The 15,268-nt window shown below is 44.3% G+C and overlaps 1 pseudogene; it reads right to left on the bottom strand.

The window, feature by feature from the left end:
* Positions 1 to 1,023: 1,023 nt before the first annotated feature.
* On the bottom strand, positions 1,024 to 14,657 carry LOC125534717 (annotated as a pseudogene).
* Between the last annotated feature and the right edge of the window lie 611 nt (positions 14,658 to 15,268).

Here is a 15,268-nt window from a genome sequence, read left to right as displayed (position 1 = left end):
AGAGGAATCAATTTTGAAGACTCGGGGTCCGGGAGCACCATGGCGTCGCACTGCATCTGCCGGGCACAGTTACAGTCGGTCTAACTAGGCCCATCCCCTCCCCTCCCTCCCTCTCGTTGTGCCCCTACTTGAAGTCGGCGACCACCATCGCTTTGTACGAGGCGTGGCGGCGATGCTACGTGCTGAGTGGCGCGTGGCTCGACACCGGCTGTCGCTATTTGTGTGTTTGGGGAAGAAGATTCGGGATGAACTAATCATCATTTGTAGGGGACTGAGCATTGTGCCGCACATGAAAACAGAAACGGTATGGCTTTTGTTAACTCTCTGCTGGGCTAGGTCTCACACGTCAAAGGCACAACAAGTTGGTCCAAAATTTCTCTCAGCCAAGAAAATGGACAACTCTGGCTCTAATTTTTCTATGCACAACTGAGAAAATTAAAATTAATGTACGTACAGAAACTTTACATCTTTTGGGGTCGTCATCATCAGTCTGGCGAAGAAGATCAACTCACTCATAAGTTACGGGGAGTCATTTTGAGCTGGCAAGATTTTGAACTGATCCTTGCAAGAACATGGCTAAGGGACCTGTTAACGAACCTCGAATATAGCATAAAGTCACATATACATCTCCGCACCTTCTGGTTTTCGGACTGCATCCATCGGCTCAAATCTTCACTTGCTCCGGCAGGATTACATGAACGCATGGCGGGACGTGCTGTAGTTGTTGCAAAGGACGTGTGTCCTTTTTAAAGTCTTTATGAAACAACCTGAAAAACTTACAGTATAAGATTTTAGTAAAAAGATATACCGGCACAATGATAAATTTATATGTTTTCAAAATGATTAAATTAACATTTTGACCAGGAAAAAATGCCAATGCCAAAATAAAAGGCATGATGGGGTGCACGAGATTCTGTCTATGAGCAAAAAAAAAAAAAAAATACCCTACCTCAGATCAAACCTCACATGTATATGTATGGGGTTCTTGGAATTTGACTTTGCAAATTCTGAAGCTCATCAACTTCAGTCTTCACATTTATTTCCAGGAAGTAGCTCACTTTTGCTAAGATGGACGCCTGCACAAGGATGTTGCAAGAGCCCTCTGGTACCACCAGCGAGGTGCTGCACTGGCTGGACGCGTAGCACCCCGGTTACAACACGCAACTCGTCCATCACTAGCTTCTCTGCAAGAATTTGGGCCAAAATTCTCAGTCAGTAAATTTCAGAATGCCTGATGCAAATTACAGGGAACAAATATACAGGGCGACAAAAACAATTTCATTTACGCAAACAAGTCATTACCATTTTCCTATTTCCATTTTTGCTATTTTGGGGGTCAACATCAGGTCAAGCCTGAACCCTGTAGAATGCATAAGATGTGACAGTCCCCGATAAATACTGAACTAGCACAAAGGAGTAAGCCTGAACCCTGTAGACTGATTGGGTTATGAAGAAACCAACCAAAGGAGTAAATATGTTAAATACATGTTCCCTGCATGATTGCTGAAGCATGGAGTTGTGATTGCCTCCACTGAAGTTGCGCTCTGCTTCAGTGATCTGCTTTCCTCCACTGACCAAAATAAAAGGGCACACAGAGTTGCGCTCTGCTTTCCTCCACTGAAGTTCATCTGCAAAAGCCCAGTCAGTTTCCACGGTCAAACTATGCTAGAGTAGAGTGCACATATACTGGATATGCCGTGTAAAATGTAAAACGAGTCCGATGAAAGACAAACGCCAAAAATTAACTTAAACATACATGTCGATATGTTTTTTTTTCGAAAAGGGGTTTACCCCAGCCTCTGCATCAGAAAGATGCATACGGCTCATATTATTAAAAACATAATCCAGTAGCAAAGTCGCCAAGTATCGAGGTGCAAAAATAAACAAAAAGCTCGAAAGAGCTAAAACCCAAAGCCACAACCGGCTGTCAAACACAATAGGAGCACTACATGCATATCCTATTACATGACCGCCATCCAAACCGGTTGAAAATATCCCGCGCTACAATCTCCCATCGGGTAGACGCAGTAACCAAACGCTCCCTGGCCTCTGTCGGAGTGAGTAGCGACCACATACGGATGAATGCCGTGGCCCTGAAGATAACCTGCAAAAAGTGAATGTTTGTTGATCTGTTAAATACTAAATCATTTCTGCAGTTCCATACTGTCCAAAGTAAAGCACAAACGCCAACACGAATGTGTCTTGCAGTATCAGAATCAACTCCGTCAAGCCATGCTCCAAATAACATGTTGATAGAGGTGGGCTGATTAATATTAAACGCAATATGAATCGACCGCCACAGAATCTTAGCCAACGGACAATCGAGAAAGAGGTGTTTGATGTTTTCGTTATGATCGCAAAAGCTACACCGAGAAGAGCCCATCCAGTTGCGTTTTGCCAGGTTATCCTTAGTCAAAATGACTTGTTTATGCACAAACCACATAAACACTTTGATTCGTAAGGAAACCTTTACTTTCCAAACGTGAATCGAGGAAGGGACAACGCTAGAGTTAATGACATCCAGATACATAGATTTAACCGAGAACACACCGTTCTTAGTAAGTTTCCAATACAGCTGATCTGGTTGCTGGGACAACCGGACCTCCATCAAACCTCTAACAAGGTGGAGCCAGGCCTCCCAACGATTTCCAACTAGCGTCCTCTGAAAACTAATATTGAGGGGAGTGGATTGTAAAACAGTTGCAACGTAGGCTTCTCTACGTCGCACAATGTTGTACAAAGTAGGATATTGAAGTGCAAGAGGAGTCTCCCCAAGCCACTGAAGGAAATATGCCCTAGAGGCAATAATAAAGTTATTATTTATTTCCTTATTTCATGATAAATGTTTATTATTCATGCTAGAATTGTATTAACCGGAAACATAATACATGTGTGAATACATAGACAAACAGAGTGTCACTAGTATGCCTCTACTTGACTAGCTCGTTAATCAAAGATGGTTATGTTTCCTAACCATGGACAAAAGAGTTGTTATTTGATTAACGAGATCACATCATTAGTTGAATGATCTGATTGACATGACCCATTCCATTAGCTTAGCACCCGATCGTTTAGTATGTTGCTATTGCTTTCTTCATGACTTATACATGTTCCTATGACTATGAGATTATGCAACTCCCGTTTGCCGGAGAAACACTTTGGGTGCTACCAAACGTCACAACGTAACTGGGTGATTATAAAGGAGCATTACAGGTGTCTCCAAAGGTAGATGTTGGGTTGGCGTATTTTGAGATTAGGATTTGTCACTCCGATTGTCGGAGAGGTATCTCTGGGCCCTCTCGGTAATGCACATCACTTAAGCCTTGCAAGCATTGCAACTAATGAGTTAGTTGCGGGATGATGTATTACGAAACGAGTAAAGAGACTTGCCGGTAACGAGATTGAACTAGGTATTGGATACCGACGATCGAATCTCGGGCAAGTAACATACCGATGACAAAGGGAACAACGTATGTTGTTATGCGGTTTGACCGATAAAAGATCTTCGTAGAATATGTAGGAGCCAATATGGGCATCCAGGTCCCGCTATTGGTTATTGACCGGAGACGTGTCTCGGTCATGTCTACATTGTTCTCGAACCGTAGGGTCAGCACGCTTAAGGTTTCAATGACAGTTATATTATGAGTTTTGATGTACCGAAGGAGTTCGGAGTCCTGGATGAGATCGGGGACATGACGAGGAGTCTCGAAATGGTCGAGACGTAAAGATCGATATATTGGAGTACCGGAGAGTAACGGGAATTCGCCGGGAGAAGTATTGGGCCTTGATGGGCTTTAGTGGGAAGAGGAGAAAGGGCCTGCTGCGCCCCCCCTCCCCTCTAGTCCGAATTGGACTAGGGAAAAGGGGGCCGACCACCTTTCCTTCTCCTCCACTTCCTTCTCCCTTCCTCCCCTCTTGGTGGACTCCTACTAGGACTTCGAGTCCTAGTAGGACTCCACATCCTGGCCGCATCTAGCCTTGGCCGGCCTCCTCCTCCTCCATCCTTTATATACGGAGGAAGGGGGCACCTCTAGACACACAAGTTGATCCTTGAGATCGTTCCTTAGCCGTGTGCGGTGCACCCTGCCACCATATTCCACCTCGATCATATCGTTGTAGTGCTTAGGCGAAGCCCTGCGTCGGTAGAACATCATCATCGTCACCACGCCGTTGTGCTGACGGAACTCATCCCCGAAGCTTTGCTGGATCGGAGCGTCATCAAGCTGTACGTGTGCTAAGAACTCGGAGGTGCCGGAGTAACGGTGCTTGGATCGGTCGGATCGGGAAGACGTACGACTACTTCCTCTATGTTGCGTCAACGCTTCCGCAGTCGGTCTGCGTGGGTACGTAGACAACACTCTCCCCTCTCGTTGCTATGCATCACCATGATCTTGCGTGTGCGTAGGAAATTTTTGAAATTACTGCGTTCCCCAACAGTGGCATCCGAGCCTAGGTTTTATGGTTTGATGTTATATGCACGAGTAGAACACAAGTGAGTTGTGGGCGATATAAGTCATACTGCCTACCAGCATGTCATACTTTGGTTCGGCGGTATTGTTGGATGAAGCGGCCCGGACCGACATTACGCGTACGCTTACGCGAGACCGGTTTCCCCGACGTGCTTTGCACATAGGTGACTTGCGGGTGACTGTTTCTCCAACTTTAGTTGAACCGAGTGTGGCTACGCCCGGTCCTTGCGAAGGTTAAAACGGAGTCAAATTGACAAACTATCGTTGTGGTTTTGATGCGTAGGTAAGAACGGTTCTTGCTAAAGCCCAGTAGCAGCCACATAAAACTTGCAACAACAAAGTAGAGGACGTCTAACTTGTTTTTGCAGGGCATGTTGTGATGTGAAATGGTCAAGACGTGATGAGATATAAGTTGTTGTATGATATGATCATGTTTTTTTGAAGTTATCGGCAACTGGCAAAAGCCTTATGGTTGTCTGTCTATTGCATAAGATGCAAGCGCCAAATAATTGCTTTACTTTATCGCTATGCGATAGCAATAGTTGCAAGAGCAATTGTTGACGAGACGACCATGTGACGACACATTGATAGAGATCAAGATGATGGAGATCATGCTGTCATGCCGGTGACGATGGAGATCATGACGATGCTTTGGAGATGGAGATCAAAGGCACAAGATGATGATGGCCATATCATGTCACATATTTTGATTGCATGTGATGTTTATCTTTTATGCATCTTATCTTGCTTTGATTGACGGTAGCATTATAAGATGATTCCTCACTAAATTTCAAGATAAAAGTGTTCTCCCTGAGTATGCACCGTTGCCAAAGTTCGTCGTGCCCAGACACCACGTGATGATCGGGTGTGATAAGCTCTACGTCCATCTACAACGGGTGCAAGCCAGTTTTGCACACGCAGAATACTCAGGTTAAACTTGACGAGCCTAGCATATTGCAGATATGGCCTCGGAACACGGAGACCGAAAGGTCGAGCGTGAATCATATAGTAGATATGATCAACATAATGATGTTCACCATGAAACTACTCCATCTCACGTGATGATCGGACATGGTTTAGTTGATTTGGATCACGTGATCACTTAGAAAGGATTAGAGGGATGTCTATCTAAGTGGGAGTTCTTAAGTAATATGATTAAATTGAACTTAAATTTATCATGAACTTAGTCCTGGTAGTATTTTGCAAATTATGTTGTAGATCAATAGCTTGCGTTGTTGCTTCCCTGTGTTTATTTTGACATGTTCTGAGAGAAAATTGTGTTGAAAGATGTTAGTAGCAATGATGCGGATTGGATCCGTGATCTGAGGTTTATCCTCATTGCCGCACAGAAGAATTATGTCCTTGATGCACCGCTAGGTGACAGACCTATTGCAGGAGCAGATACAGACGTTATGAACGTTTGGCTAGCTCAATATGATGACTACTTGATAGTTTAAGTGCACCATGCTTAACGGCTTAGAATCGGGACTTCAAAGACGTTTTGAATGTCATGGATCATATGAGATGTTCCAGGAGTTGAAGTTAATATTTCAAGCAAATACCCGAGTTGAGAGATATGAAGTCGCCAACAAGTTCTATAGCTAAAAGATGGAGGAGAATCGCTCAACTAGTGAGCATGTTCTCAGATTGTCTGGGTACTACAATTGCTTGAATCAAGTGGGAGTTAATCTTCCAGATAAGATAGTGATTGATAGAATTCTCTAGTCACCATCACCAAGTTAGTAGAACTTCGTGATAAACTATAATATGCAAGGGATAACGGAAACAACTCCCAAGCTCTTCGTGATGCTGAAATCAACGAAGGTAGAAATCAAGAAAAACATCAAGTGTTGATGGTTGACAAGATCACTAGTTTCAAGTAAAGGGCAGAGGGAAGAAGGGGAACTTCAAGAAGAACAGCAAGCAAGTTGCTACTAAAGTGAAGAAGCCCAAGTCTGGTACTAAGCCTGAGACCAAGTGCTTCTACTGCAAAGAGACTGGTCACTGGAAGCGGAACTACCCCAAGTGATTGGCGGATAAGAAGGATGGCATAGTGAACATAAGTATATTTGATATACATGTTATTGATGTGTACTTTACTAGTGTTTATAGCAAACCCTCAGTATTTGATACTAGTTCAGTTGCTAAGATTAGTAACTCGAAACGGGAGTTGCAGAATAAACAGAGACTAGTTAAGGGTGAAGTGATGATGTATGTTGGAAATGGTTCCAAGGTTGATATGATAATCATCGTACACTCCCTATAATTTTGGGATTAGTGTTGAACCTAAATAAGTGTTATTTAGTGTTTACATTGAGCATGAATATGATTTGATCATGTTTATTGTAATACGGTTATTCATTTAAGTAAGAGAATAAATTGTTGTTCTGTTTACATGAATAAAACCTTATATGGTTACACACCCAATGAAAATAGTTCGTTGGATCTCGATCATAGTGATACACATAATCATAATATTGAAACCAAAGGATGCAAAGTTAATAATGATAGTGCAACTTATTTGTAGCACTGCCGTTTAGGTCATATTGGTGTAAAGCGCATGAAGAAACTCCATGCTGATGGGCTTTTGGAATCACTTGATTATGAATCAGTTGATGCTTGCGAACCATGCCTCATGGGCAAGATGACTAAGACTTTGTTCTTCGGAACAATGGAGCGAGCAACAGATTTGTTGGAAATCATACATACTGATGTATGTGGTCCGATGAATATTGAGGCTCGCGACAGGTATCATTATTTTCTGATCTTCACAGATGATTTGAGCAGATATGAGTATATCTACTTGATGAAACGTAAGTCTGAAACATTTGAAAAGTTCAAAGAATTTCAGAGTAAGGTGAAAAATCATCGTAACAAGAAAATAAAGTTTCTACGATCTGATCGTAGAGAAGAGTATTTGAGTTACGAGTTTGGCCTTCGGTTCAAAGCAATGTGAAACAGTTTCACTACTCATGCCACCTGGAACACCACAGTGTAATGGTGTGTCCGAACGTCATAACCGTACTTTATTAGATATGGTGCCATCTATGATGTCTCTTACCGATCTACTACTATCATTTTGGGGTTATTCATTAAAGACAGCTGCATTCACGTTAAAAGGGCACCATCAAAATTCGTTGAGACGACGCCTTATGAACTGTGGTTTGGCAAGAAACCAAAGTTGTCGTTTCTGAAAGTTTGGGGCTGCGATGCTTATGTGAAAAAGCTTCAACCTGATAAGCTCGAACCCAAATCGGAGAAATGTGTCTTCATAGGATATCCAAAAGAAACTATTGGATACACCTTCTATCACAAGACCGAAGGCAAGACTTTTGTTGCTAAATTCGGAAACTTTCTAGAGAAGGAGTTTCTCTCGAAAGAAGTGAGTGGGAGGAAAGTAGAAAACTTGATAAGGTAATTATACCTTCTCCCTTATTGGAAAGTAGTTCATCACAGAAATCTGTTCTTGTGACTACTACACCAATTAGCGAGGAAGCTAATGATGATGATCATGTAAACTTCAGATCAAGTTACTACCGAATCTCGTAGGTAAACCAGAGTGAGACCCGCACAAGAGTGGTACGGTAATCCTGTTCTGGAAGTCATGTTACTAGACCATGACGAACTTGCGAACTATGAGGAAGCGATGATGAGCCCAGATTCCGCGAAATGGTTTGAGGCCATGAAATCTGAGATATGATCCATGTATGAGAACAAAGTTTGGACTTTGGTTGACTTGCCCGATGATCGGCAAGCAATTGAGAATAAATGGATCTTCAAGAGGAAGACGGACGCTGATAGTAGTGTTACTATCTACAAAGCTAGAATTGTCGCAAAAAGGTTTTCGACAAGTTCAAGGTGTTGACTACGATGAGAGCTTCTCACTCGTATCTATGCTTGAGTCTATCCGAATCATGTTAGTAATTGCCGCATTTTATGAAATCTGGCAAATGGATAAACAAAACTGCATTCCTTAATGGATTTATTAAAGAAGAGTTGTATATGATGCAACCAGAAGGTTTTGTCAATCCGAAAGGTGCTAACAAAAAGTGCAAGCTCCAGCGATCCATCTATGGACTGGTGCAAGCATCTCGGAGTTGGAATATACGCTTTGATGAGTTGATCAAACCATATAGTTTTATACAGACTTGCGGTGAAGCCTGTATTTACAAGAAAGTGAGTGGGAGCACTACAGCATTTCTGATAAGTATATGTGAATGACATATTGTTGATCGGAAATAATGTAGAATTATTCTGTAAAGCATAAAGGAGTGTTTGAAAGGAGTTTTTCAAAGAAAGACTTCGGTGAAGCTGCTTACATATTGAGCTCCAAGATCTATAGAGATAGACCAAGACGGTTGATTAGTTTTTTCAATGAGTACATACCTTGACAAGATTTTGAAGTAGTTCAAAATGGAGCAGTCAAAGAAAGAGTTCTTGCCTGTGTTACAAGGTGTGAAGTTGAGTAAGACTCAAAGCCCGACCACGGCAGAAGATAGAAAGAGAATGAAAGTCATTCCCTATGTCTCAGTCATAGGTTCTATAAAGTATGCCATGCTGTGTACCAGATCTATTGTATACCATACACTGTGTTAAGAGAGGGAGTACAATAGTGATCTAGGAGTAGATGAATGGACAGCGGTCAAAATTATCCTTACTGGAATAAGGATATGTTTCTCGATTACGGAGGTGACAAAAGGTTCGTCGTAAAGGGTTACGTCGATGCAAGTTTTGACACTAATCTAGATGAATCTAAGTCTCAATCTAGATACATATTAAAAGTGGGAGAAATTAGCTAGAGTAGCTCCGTGCAGAGCATTGTTGACATAAATATTTGCAAAATACTTACGGATCTAAATATAACAGACCCGGTGACTAAAATTATCTCACAAGCAAAACATGATCACACCTTAGTACTCTTTGGGTGTTAATCACATAGCAATGTGAACTAGATTACTGACTCTAGTAAACATTTTGGGTATTGGTCACATATCGATGTGGACTATGGGTGTTAATCACATGGTGATGTGAACTATTGCTGTTAAATCACATGGCGATGTGAACTAGATTATTGACTCTAGTGCAAGTGGGAGACTGAAGGAAATATGCCCTAGAGGCAATAATAAAGTTATTATTTATTTCCTTATTTCATGATAAATGTTTATTATTCATGCTAGAATTGTATTAACCAGAAACATAATACATGTGTGAATACATAGACAAACAGAGTGTCACTAGTATGCCTCTACTTGACTAGCTCGTTAATCAAAGATGGTTATGTTTCCTAACCATGGACAAAAGAGTTGTTATTTGATTAACGAGATCACATCATTAGTTGAATGATCTGATTGACATGACCCATTCCATTAGCTTAGCACCCGATCGTTTAGTATGTTGCTATTGCTTTCTTCATGACTTATACATGTTCCTATGACTATGAGATTATGCAACTCCCGTTTGCCGGAGAAACACTTTGGGTGCTACCAAACGTCACAACGTAACTGGGTGATTATAAAGGAGCATTACAGGTGTCTCCAAAGGTAGATGTTGGGTTGGCGTATTTCGAGATTAGGATTTGTCACTCCGATTGTCGGAGAGGTATCTCTGGGCCCTCTCGGTAATGCACATCACTTAAGCGTTGCAAGCATTGCAACTAATGAGTTAGTTGCGGGATGATGTATTATGGAACGAGTAAAGAGACTTGCCGATAACGAGAGTGAACTAGGTATTGGATACCGACGATCGAATCTCGGGCAAGTAACATACCGATGACAAAGGGAACAACGTATGTTGTTATGCGGTCTGACCGATAAAAGATCTTCGTAGAATATGTAGGAGCCAATATGGGCATCCAGGTCCCGCTATTGGTTATTGACCGGAGACGTGTCTCGGTCATGTATACATTGTTCTCGAACCGTAGGGTCCGCACGCTTAAGGTTTCGATGACAGTTATATTATGAGTTTTGATGTACCGAAGGAGTACGGAGTCCCGGATGAGATCGGGGACATGGCGAGGAGTCTCGAAATGGTCGAGACGTAAAGATCGATATATTGGATGACTATATTCGGAATTCGGAAAGGTTCCGAGTGATTCGGGTATTTTTCGGAGTACCGGAGAGTTACGGGAATTCGCCGGGAGAAGTATTGGGCCTTGATGGGCTTTAGTGGGAAGAGGAGAAAGGGCCTGCTGCGCCACCCCTCCCCTCTAGTCCGAATTGGACTAGGCAAAAGGGGGCCGGCCACCTTTCCTTCTCCTCCACTTCCTTCTCCCTTCCTCCCCTCTTGGTGGACTCCTACTAGGACTTGGAGTCCTAGTAGGACTCCACATCCTGGCCGCATCTAGCCTTGGCCGGCCTCCTCCTCCTCCATCCTTTATATACGGAGGCAGGGGGCACCTCTAGACACACAAGTTGATCCTTGAGATCGTTCCTTAGCCGTGTGCGGTGCCCCCTGCCACCATATTCCACCTCGATCATATCGTTGTAGTGCTGAGGCGAAGCCCTGCGTCGGTAGAACATCATCATCGTCACCATGCCGTTGTGCTGACGGAACTCATCCCCGAAGCTTTACTGGATCGGAGCCCGGGGAGCGTCATCGAGCTGTACGTGTGCTAAGAACTCGGAGGTGCCGGAGTAACGGTGCTTGGATCGGTCGGATCGGGAAGACGTACGACTACTTCCTCTACGTTGTGTCAACGCTTCCGCAGTCGGTCTGCGTGGGTACGTAGACAACACTCTCCCCTCTCGTTGCTATGCATCACCATGATCTTGCGTGTGCGTAGGAAATTTTTGAAATTACTGCGTTCCCCAACAGCCACGTATCCTCCCAAAATCTCGTAGTGGCACCATTCCCGACAATAAATTTTGACTTGTTGAAAAAAAGTTGTTTGGCTCTCATTAAACCCTTCCAAAAAGGTGAGTCGGAAGGCCTCACATTTACCTGGGCCAAGGTCTTAGCATAAAGATACTTATTGTGCAAAATCTGTGCCCAAGTAGCGTCCGTCTCAGACGATAGTTTAAATAGCCATTTGCTAAGGAGACATATGTTTTTGACTTCCAAATTTTCAATACCTAGACCCCCTTGGTCCTTCGGCCTATAGATTATATCCCACTTAGCGAGCCTATACTTTCGTTTGAGCTCATCATTCTGCCAAAAGAATCGAGATCGGTAAAAATCTAACCTTTTCCTGACTCCCATCGGAACCTGGAAAAAGGATAAAAGAAACATAGGCATACTGGTGAGGACCGAATTAATCAGAATCAATCGTCCTCCGTATGACATGAGCTTCCCTTTCCAAGAGCTCAGTTTCTTTTCAAAGCGATCCTCGATGCATTTCCACTCCAAGTTAGTCAGCTTACGATGATGAATGGGTATACCTAAGTACGTAAACGGTAAGGAGCCCAATTCACATCCGAACAATTGTTTATACGTGTCCTGGTCATCCTTTGCTCTTCCGAAGCAAAACAATTCGCTCTTGTGGAAGTTAATTTTGAGGCCAGATAATTGTTCAAATAAGCATAACAACAGCTTCATGTTTCTTGCTTTCGCCAAGTCGTGCTCCATAAAGATGATAGTATCATCAGCATACTGAAGAATGGAAATCCCTCCGTCAACTAGATGTGGGACCAGGCCGCCTACCTGCCCTGCATCCTTTGCCCGACCTATTAAAATAGTCAGCATATCAGCCACTATGTTAAACAGGATTGGTGACATCGGGTCTCCTTGCCTTAGCCCCTTGTGTGTTTGGAAATAGCGACCTATGTCGTCATTCACTTTAATCCCTACACTCCCTTTTTGCGTAAAGGAGTCAATCTGGTTTCTCCAAGCCGGATCAAAACCTTTCATACGCAAAGCTTGTTGAAGGAACGGCCATTTAACTTTATCATATGCTTTTTCAAAATCCACTTTAAAAACTACGCCATCAAGTTTTTTTGAGTGGATTTCATGGAGCGTTTCATGCAAGACAACAACCCCTTCAAGGATATTTCTATCAAGCATGAAAGCAGTCTGGGACGGATGAACCAGAGAATGCGCAATCTGCGTAAGTCTGTTCATCCCGGCCTTGGTGAAGATTTTGAAACTCACATTAAGCAGACATATAGGTCTGAACTGCTCAATGCGAACAGCGTCTATCTTCTTAGGAAGAAGAGTTATCGTTCTAAAATTCAGCTTAAACAACTGAAGCTGTCCCTCAAAAAAATCGTGGAACATGGGCATCAAATCTCCCTTTATAAAATGCCAGCACTTTTTGTAGAACTCCGCCGGGAACCCATCCGGTCCTGGAGCCTTATTATTCTCCATTTGTGCAATGGCTTCAAACACCTCTTTCTCAGAGAAAGGAGCAGTCAGGAGCTCATTCTCGGCAGTCTCAAGTTGAGGAACATCCTCAACCCTAGACTCATCTAAGGACACAAAATTCTCTTCCGGGGGACCAAACAACTGCTTATAATAATTGGTAATATAGACTTTCAGATTGTCTTGACCAACTATCGTCCCTTCGTCTTGTTCAAGCTGGAAAATTCTCTTTTTATGATGCTTCCCATTAGCAATCATATGAAAGAATTGAGTATTGTCCTCGCCTTGTACTATCTTGCGAACTTTAGCTCGCAACGCCCACTTCAATTCCTCCTCTCAAAGAAGCTGTTTAAGTCGCATCTCCGCCTCTATCTTTGTTTCCAACTCACTGGAATCCAAGATAGAAGTTTCAGCTTTAACTTCAAGGTTTTGAATAAGTAGAAGAAGTCTCTCCTTCTCCGCCTTATAAATACCATGCGTGTGCTTAGCCCATCCTCGAAGGAACCTTCGTAGATGACGAATCTTGCCTTGCCATCGCTCGATAGGCGTCCTTCCTCCTGAGTCTTTAGCCCACTCCCGAGCTAACAACTCGAGGAACCCTTCTCTTTCAAACCAGGCAAGTTCAAACGAGAAAATGTTCTTGTTGCCCACAAAAGTTAGATCTCCTGAATCGACTAGTAACGGTGTATGATCAGAGACACCTCTTATCAATGCCTGCACGGTTACCAAAGGAAACTTCTGTTCCCATTCGACACTGGCTAGGACACGGTCAAGTTTCTCAAACGTCGGGACCGATAACGAATTAGCCCAAGTGAATTTCCTACCCGAAAGCTCTATCTCTCTGAGATCCAAGCTTTCGATAATAGTGTTGAACATAAACAACCATCGGCCGTCAAAATTGTCATTATTCTTTTCCTCCTTCCTACGGATAATGTTGAAACCCCCCCCCCCCCACTAAGAGGGGGAGCTGTTCGTTACCACAAATACGAACCAGATCCGCCAAAAAGTCTGGCTTGAGCTCTGGTTGCGCAGCTCCGTACACCGCCACCAAAGCCCAATCAAACCCATCTGCCTTAGTTCTAACTCGAAACTTGACAGCAAAATCCCCCAAAACTACACTCCGAACTTCCAACGTTTCGCACTTAACCCCAAGTAAAACCCCACCGGATCTTCCTCGAGGGGGGAGGCAATGCCAGTCAAAATCTACCCCCCCCCCCCCGGACAAAGTGGCAAGAAATTGTGAAGTGAAGTTGCTTCTTCCAGTCTCAGACAATGCAATAAAATCCAAATGATGTTCAAGAGAAGCCTCCGCTAGAAATCTTCTTTTAGCCAAGTCTCTAAGACCTCTGCTATTCCAGAAATAGCCTCTCATAATTCATCATGAAATTTTTTTGCAGTGCGGATCCTAGCATTCCTACGTGCTGCCGAGACGGGATAAACCTTCCGTTTCCATGTCCGTTTTGGCTTAAGGAGACCATCAGCCTGATCAGCACAGTCATTCTCTGCTTCTAGCGCCTCGGGCTCGTCTACATGAAGAGACACCTCAGGAATGGTGTCCTCCTCCGTCTCGGGTAATGCAGGGTCAAGATCGGCACACAAGCCATCAAGAACCCTAACCCCAAGCGCATCTATCTCCGAGTCGTTCATAGGTTTAACAGCAACAATGTGCCGGATCATATCTACCGCACGATCAGCTTCCAAATCAAGAATGTCATCAACCGACCTAGATATGTCACTATCATTATTACCAAGTGAAACTCCTATTTGATTTGCATTATGAATAATTTCAACATCAGTAAAATGCAAAATGGAATTTGACTTATTAACGGACATACCAGTGGAGGTCTCGACGTCGCGCAACTTGGCAGCTCTCAAAGCACACCTCAGCTGCATGTCATCAACGTCCGGCTACTCCTGCGGCCTCCCGCTGACCCGCCTCCCCTAGGAGACAGGATCCGGGATACCGCCAAAGGCGATGGCCTCCTCGCGTGAAGCTCTGCTAGAGGAAAGGCCTCCTGCCCGTCCCCCAACAGCGGCACCCCGGGCCGTAGCCACTGGGGCAGGAGAGCAGCACGGCGACGACTCCCGTGGCCTGTCCACGGGCGACCCGCCGGCAACAGGGCCCGGGGATACCCTCGCACGGTGCTCCGGAGAAGAGGCCGGTGAGGCAGGCGCATCACCTAACCCGCCCACCGCAATGGGGCAAAGAGTGACGGCGGCCTCCTGCCGAGCCACCCCTCCTCCCGCGCGCGGCGACGTGGGGGAGAGCGCCGAGTCCGCCGTGTGCGCCGTCGGTGTCGTCATCACAGGGGACCAGGCCTCCTGCCCGTCACCTCTAGCCATAGCCGCAAGCACAGCACCATCCACGGTAGTCATCAGCGAGGTAGGAGATGTGGGAAGGGCCACCTGCCCCTCGGTATCTCCCAACTCAAGAACTGCCGGCGCACAAAGGGGAGCCGCGGGATCCATGGAGCCCGGATAGACGCCCCGAAGCCGAGGCGGAG

This window comes from Triticum urartu, chromosome 2, assembly GCF_003073215.2.
Source record: "Triticum urartu cultivar G1812 chromosome 2, Tu2.1, whole genome shotgun sequence".
Classification (NCBI taxonomy): domain Eukaryota; kingdom Viridiplantae; phylum Streptophyta; class Magnoliopsida; order Poales; family Poaceae; genus Triticum; species Triticum urartu.
This window is presented reverse-complemented; position numbering and strand designations above follow the sequence as displayed.